The 7,819-nt window shown below is 40.4% G+C and overlaps 1 protein-coding gene across 1 annotated transcript in view; it reads left to right on the top strand.

The window, feature by feature from the left end:
* Positions 1-7,819, top strand: part of LOC150106192 (uncharacterized) — a 150,792-nt gene that overhangs the window by 28,326 nt on the left and 114,647 nt on the right. The gene's annotated exons all lie outside the window — the stretch shown is intronic.

The following is a 7,819-nucleotide window of genomic DNA, read 5'->3' as shown; positions in this document are numbered from 1 at the left end:
TATTTTGTTTTCCAACCAGGCTGCTCTCGTTCTGTGCATACGTTTCTCTCTTTTCTCCCTACCACGTACTGACATTTTATCATACGTTGAAATGCGAGACAGAAGGGAGAAAGAAAAATAACATCCTTCCCCAAAACACTATTTTTCCACTTAGCCAAGAGTTAACTACTTGCCATTGTCTTTCTCCTGTTTCCTACACCCGCCTCCCCCTTCCCATTGAACGCTCATCACTCAGTTTGATTTTGCATACTGAACTATGCTTCTTTTCACTTGACAAACCTTTTTGAAAAGTAATGAAACCAAAGCATAAGCAGCAAAGCCATGTGGGGGATTGTCAGAGATTTCAACTGTTTTAAGAAAAACGAGTTTTCTATCCCATTGCTGCCAAATGGGAATTCTTTTCTAGCATTAGAAAGAAATCTCGTATACTTAAGAGAAATACCATCAAGTGTCAGAACAGAAACAAAACTTAGTTTATTTTTGTGGAATTTATTCAACAATTTTTATGCCATTTTCAAAACAAAAAAAGGCAGTTTCAGAGCAAATAACCTCATATTACTGGTTTTTCAAGATATTTGTATTCTTTCTGTCGTCTTTCCGATAAAATTATCGCTCAGGCTGTTAGTGAAATATTTTACTTGTCATTCTGGGGAGAATATTCTTCTCGCCCTTTGACATAACTAGCAGAGCACTCGGAATTTCATTCAGCCGTATATTTGCTAAACATTTCCATTCGCGACCATTCTCGTTGCATGACCAGCCTCGAATTCAATGCAAACACGAAATTTGCGGTGCAAATTGAAGTGCAGCTCTGCTGCCAAAGGAAAACGCGCGTGCACCGGATGTTTACAGTGACTGGCACAATAGCGGATATCCGTTATTTGGTGTCCTCTCTGGTGGATCAACTCAAAAACCTGCAGTGCATTGTGTCGCGAGGGGGAGGAGGGGCAATGGCCACATCGTTGATTAGACAGTTACCAGATAGCGATCGCATATCCCCCCCCCCCGTCTCGTCTAAGAGCAAAACGTACATACTCGCTTGCATTAGAAAGGAGGCTGCCAGATGAACTTGATCACAAATGACTAGCGCATTGCTTTATTTATTTTTATTAATTTTAAAAAATCGAAGAAATTTTATCAACATTAAATGCCACGTACCTCACTGGAAACATAATGAGGATGTATGCTGTAAGAAAACCAAAGTAAATAATTATTCAAAATATGACCTTAATCTTGACATTTTTAAGTCGATCGCAAGTTTACTGTTACTCTAAAATCATAGCGATAATCCAAACTTGATTATTTCTAGAATGCTTAAGGGGTCAGTTAGAAATTCTTTCTCCATGGGAGCAGCCGAAATAAGATTTGAAACCTTTAATTAATGAACATTATAAAATCGGAATACTTCGCAGTCTACAATTTGATAAGTATAATCATCGTCAAAGGTAATGACAGCAAAGCGCGTTTATGTGAACATCCTCAGGAATTCGATGGACCTTTTTAATGAGACCGAAATGCAAAAGTCAGAGTTTCAGAAGAAACGTCAACATTTAGTGGTATTGTGGCCCAAACATATGTGCTTTCCAACAACCGTCAAAGCTTTGGATTGATCGGATTTTTTTAAATGCGGACACTTTCCTTACTAAAGATACGCTTCGCTTAGACAATGGCCTCATAATTTAACCTGCCCGAAGGGACAAGGTATGTGAAGATCCCATAAATTCCGGAAGCGAAAACATGCTTTGGTGTGGTCTGTTCTCTTCTTACCACGTTGATGCCTCCACTCATCGATTTTTAGGTGACGTATTGATTGCGTCATCCACACACGACATAATATTTATTTGTCAGTTGGTGTGATGTCCTAATTCCACAAGCCCGATTCAAACAAAATGCAGAATTAATTCACTTATAAAATCCCTTTTATAACATCTAACAAATATATCAAAATTCCGCATAATTATTTATAAAGCTACCCTTCATAAATAATTGAAAACACTGCACGTGGAAATAATCGGATTTCGCAATTAGAATCGGTTTCTAAATCTTCGACCCAGGACAATCACTACTGAGAACTCGCTTCTCTTAAAATGGGTCTCACTCTGCAATAAGCATGCCAAAATAAACACTTTGTCATTTGGAAAAGATTTCATCGTTGTATTTTAATTTTTCTTGAAACTTAAAAAAAGATAGTTTAATAAATTCGCAACCACTTCGAATCGGAACCCACAGACCTGCCATCATACAAGAAACCAAGATTTCAGATGCCAGGAAATCTTTTCCCGGCCATTTTATTCCATTAATGCCGGAAAATGAGATATCGAAAGAAGTATGGATTCATAGTTATCTCCAGAGACCAACTTGTTTATGGAGAATTTTGAACCAAATAAACAAGACGATACCATGCTCTAATCAAGAATATAATTGCGACGTGGACGTCATCTGAACAGTTTAAGAATACAGATAAAGCATCATCTACTGTATCTAAGTTATCTAAATACTATCGTGTCTTAAACTTTTCACGGATCGTTTATCTTTTTTAGCTGTGGACTTCACAGTGACCGTCTCGAGGATAAGGTGGTTTGCCCTATGCCTCCCGGTGTGTCCTATGTCTGTAAATGCGTGTGTTCTAATTAAATAATATAACAGAATAAAATCTATAACTGAACTGGAAAACAAAACAAACAAAAATGCATTCAGTTTCAGAATTTATTAATAAAGAAACAACCTGGAAGATTTTGGAAACAGACACATAACCTTGTATTTGTAAGTCAGTATCTTTCCAAGTGTCGAAGTTTAGGAAAAGTCAGAATGTTTAAACTCCGATCAGAATTTCTCTCCTCAAAATTTTGCTAAGCAATTCCTCGTATAGCCTCTAGGCTAACCACGCGTGATTTAGCCTAGTGGCTATGCGCTTCGCAACCATATGCCTGGGGAAGGAGTGTCCTAGGTTCCATTCACATCGATGACGTGAGGAGCTTAAGGATCTTCCTCAGCCATAGCCAAGTTAGCCAGTCTTCGGCGTGGACAGCAGGGTTCCTCCCCCCTCCCCAGTTTATCTGGGGTTTTTCATCCCACAAGCAGGCAAACCGGCCACGTGAACACACACACGGAACAGTCATGAATATCGCCCTTAGAGGATGCAGCAGAAGAGTGTCGAACCGATTGCGTTAATACGCCAGTAACCCCTTATTAGGAGGGCACTCAACCCCTCCAAGACGGATGAGAAGGACAGGACGATTCCTCTCAGGAATAGAGCAGGCAGAGCCTCATTAGCTCAGTCGGTATAGACGAATCCCTTTGGTCGGAAAGACCTGTGTTCGATTCCCGTCAGTGACGTAAGGAATCTTTATCTGGTTTCCGTCTACCAAAGGTGAGTTAGCCGGTCTCATACGGAGGTAGTTTTTTTTAACCCGGAAACTCGGGTTTTTCGCCTCCCAAAACAGGCAAACCGGCCCGTGAATACGCACGGATCTACAGTCAAAAATACATATTTAAAAAAATCCCTCATTGGAGGGCTCAACCTATCCTAAGGGACGGATGACTAAACTTGGGGGAACCCCACACGACAACAACGACAATAGAACATGCATTAATCCAACAGGATTATAAAAGATAACCGACTGATATATGCTATACACGATATGTCCTGTTGCTGTCATTCACTGGCAATAATCAACGTAAATCTCGCCTATTGTCGGGAAACATGAGAACAACATACAAGCCAAGTGTTCCATTTTTAATTACTGGAAGTTATTCTTTCTTTGGAAGATCATCTGAAGTTTGAAATAAAATGTAATCTGTAACAAGGCTTATTTTGGATAGCCTGAAAGTGAGTGGGCGAATCGAATACAGATCCTTGGCAAGAAGGCAAAGATACCATGGTCTATTTTTTTAATCAGACCAGCATGATAACAAGCATCTGATTACTGATTTAAAATGAACAAAAACTTGTGGAGGAACATTTAGTCAAAGGCGTAACATTAATATTATGAGCAGCAGCAGTGTGGAGAACAAATTTTAAAGAAGTCGGGTTGAATATCCTCTGGGGAGAAGTATTTGAACCAAATTCGATCCACATCGAGCAGCTGTAACGTCATGCCTGAAAAATCGATGAGTGCTCGTTGATTTGCCAAAATATTGCGACGTAAGTAATCAAAGTACGGGTACTTATGATTGTATTTTAGTCAAAACTCCTTGTACTCCCTCATAACGTGTTCGCCCCTCTTTTTTAAAGATTTTATTCAAAATGCAGAGCTCGTACTTTGTTTTGGTGGTCTGAAGTATTAGGTTTACACTGATTCGAGTGGTGCCTCCCACTTCATTTGGACATGAGTTGTATTGAGTGCAAAGTACTACGAATATCAATGGCATAAACCTTTAAGAACACTCTAACGAACACGTTTATTTTGCAGATCTCATCTTCAGTGTCATGCTTTAAAATGTTAATTTTCCTATCGTCCTATAACGAAAACTTGATAAATTTCAGACTTGTACACTCATAAGCGCTTGGAACCTTATATAGATAACAAGGGAATTGCACTCCTTTTATTTATTTACTTATTTTTTGTTTCGCTAAGTCCCCTGTTTCTGCTTTGAATGCCCGCACGGCGAACCCAACGGTGTAACGCAATCTTCCGCTATAATACAAAGTACAGGCGTGATTTAAATACGTTCGAGCATGGGTTGCTTTGAGAACGTGCCCAGTGTTCTGATAGACAAAACATCTCCGCACGCTGTTATTCTCGTCAGGCAGGTATGTAGGAACCAGTCAGATCTGTAACCTGGTGGCTTCGGAATTATCTACGAGTCATCACGGTTAGTTCGCTTAACCTTCCACGAAAGGTCAGCAAGAAAAGCACAGCCGACTGGATTGAATAGAATTGGCGATGATTGAAGTAGGAGGGACTTTGAATGGCCTCGGTAATTCAGTGTTGGTAAAATATAAAATATGGCTGCAAGTGTCGGATTAATTTCTTGGCCTTTGGTCCCTCACTGGTGTACGTACTGGATGACGAACGGTTTGAAAAGATGTGTAAAGAAATCTGTCTCGTACGACTTAAGAAAATCAAACGTGATGTTCATTCAGTAAAAGCGTTATTAATGTATCCAATTAACTGAAAGAGAAAGAAACAAATCCAACGTATGTCTCTTATCACGGACCAATCAAATGTTGGATCAGACGGTATATACTTTTGCCACTGTATAGCCTGTTAGGAAATTGCGAGTAGCATATAGGTCATGGAAAAAATCTCAATCTAAAAATCGAAGTCCAGTTTATCACTAAGCAGTTTAGTTGCCAAAATATGTTTACTGCAGGGGTGTATGAGCTGGCAGCCATTTCTTAGTAATGCATCTGGAATTATTCTTATTACTTGGTGTGTCTAAGTCGGAAGCCTGCTCGACAGTTCGCCATATTCCAATCATCAAATACAATTTTTTGTGCCTCATGCGTGGAACTGTGCGATTTTTCGTGTTTTCCCCGAATTAATATGAGATCGAATACCTCAACTGAAAACGTCTTCTCAAGTTGCTCCCGTCATGATTAGACTCACACTTTGATCTTTGCCAGCCAAAAGGTGGCAAAGATCACTAGTCGTCTGGGATGGTCGAGGGGGATAGCGTTTTTGTCTTCCAGCCAGCAAGATATGGGTTCAAATGCTGATGATGAACCACATTGTTATCATTTTTTTTTTCTCATCAATAAAATTTCACGTTCACTTTATGAGAAATGGGCAAAACCTGGCAAATCGAAGGCGGCATCACTAGAAGACAAATTTCAACCATGAGAGCAGCAAAGCGTTCCTTACTGTGGTGTACCAGGACATTGCTACTGTGTACCATATGCAGGGGATAGCCATAACCAGGGTAAGGTGCCTGCTGACCATATAGATTTTGTTGCTGTGGATAACTTGTTGGCGCCCACTGACCAGAAGGAGCTGGTGCCGGGTATGGTTGAGCTTGCGCTGTTGGCAAGTTTGCGGTGCACAGCTGCTCCAGATGTTGGTGGTTGAAAAGGTTGTGGCTATGGTTGCTTCCCACTGCCCCAATCCCATTGTGGCATGGATGTTTGTAAGTCTTTAGATGGCAGACTCTACCCGCAAGTACGAAATCATCACACCTGATTAGCGACAGGAAAACAGGCGCCTTATTGATGATAATTTTGTATTTAATCTCGAGAGCAGAGGTTACCAAACTTTCTCGGTTCACGGCGTCCTTAATGTCTCAGTAATTTTTCACGCTGCCCCTAAGCAAGAGGAAATACCTAACATTCCCGTTTATTAAGTAGTTAGGTTCAAACTGTTTAATAATTGTTTAAATTATTAAATAATTGTTTAATAAGTGTCCAAAAGTTTAGTAGTCGTTTGAAAAAAATATGCTACACATAAATTGTTCGTGGCAGAGCACAGTTTCCTGTTTTGCAGAACCATCTGATGAAGAGCAGAGCTGGACTGGGAATGTGCAATTCTGTTGTTCGCACACCTGGGCGCTGTTTGACGATCTCGCTTCTGACTTTTGTTTTTATAAAACTAGAGGAATACGCTCTTAATTTCGTTGAAGTGATAAAAGGCAAAACATTCGGTATGGAAAAGTTCACTCCTTTGAAATACGCATTTTGTTTTGGAGACGAGCGCTCTGTTTGTTCAGTACAATTCCCCCCCCCCCCTCTTGCTTTTGTTCTGCATCCTCGAAACCTTAATCGGGAATATTTTTTGTACCGCTCGTTTGGGTGGTCAATAAACGGAATAATTTGGAGGTAAGGGGGAGGGGAAATCTGGTTTTACGGTACAACTTTTCTCTCTACACACATACACACACACAGAGGGAGAATGCACGAACATTATTTTTTCCTATCGTGAGAAAGCCAATTTCGCTCTGTGTTCTGCACATTCAGAAGTTCGTCGTGTTGCAGAACTTAGGTCGATGGTCACGATTCCTGTTGCCATTTTCAATCTATAATCTCCACTTCGCCACATTTTCCACCGATCGAAGTTAAATTGTGGCCATTAGTTCCGCCGCGAAGGAACTGTACAAAAGAAGAAAGATTACGAAGTTGCAGAGTAGGGGAACCGGTTGGCGACGAAGGAGTGTTTAATCTTTGTTGCGATGTATTCTGCTATTCCATTTGACTTTTCTCCTCCGCGTTGAGTATGCAGAGGCAGTACTCTGGTGGGGAGTTTTTTATGCCAGGCTATTGTTTCGATCAGCCAAAGACTATGACCTCTTGTTTTCTGTAACCAGGACAAATAATGGCCATAATGAAAAGAGATCATTAAAGTTACGATCAGCTATATAATGGAACAATAGAATGAATCCAAGTAAATGTTTAAAACATTAGTATTTTCAGAGCCAGCATAACAAAATGAAAGCGCAAATAATGCACCCGATGAGTTGACCGCTCGGAGTTGCTTCACTATAATAATTAGCAGTCATGATTAGGAATTCTACCTTTTCCAGCGTAGTTAACGATTGCGTGTTTACTAAGCTGCAATCAACCACGTAGCGCGCACCATTCATTGGTCCTCGAATACTGGTTGTGCCCCCCCCCCCCCCCAGGAAAAACTTGCACTGTTAATGCTCAAAATTGGGTATGCAAGCACTAAACCTAGTTTAGTGCTGAACCAGAATTTTGGAAATGTGCGCATGCCTTTTATTTTGAAGAAACATGGACGACAGAGGAAGACTGTGTGTGGTCCAATCACATTTGGATCCGAAAGATACTGTCGTACAGTATTCATTTTTAATGATAACTTATCCACGAGAGAGGGGCTGCGAGCTTAACCACGAGTGGTTTAAAGATAAGATAATCAGAGAACCTTGC

Source organism: Typopeltis vanoorti, chromosome 5 (assembly GCF_054136105.1).
Source record: "Typopeltis vanoorti isolate ZY-2024b chromosome 5, IOZ_Tvanoo_1.0, whole genome shotgun sequence".
Taxonomy (NCBI): domain Eukaryota; kingdom Metazoa; phylum Arthropoda; class Arachnida; order Uropygi; family Thelyphonidae; genus Typopeltis; species Typopeltis vanoorti.
This window is presented reverse-complemented; position numbering and strand designations above follow the sequence as displayed.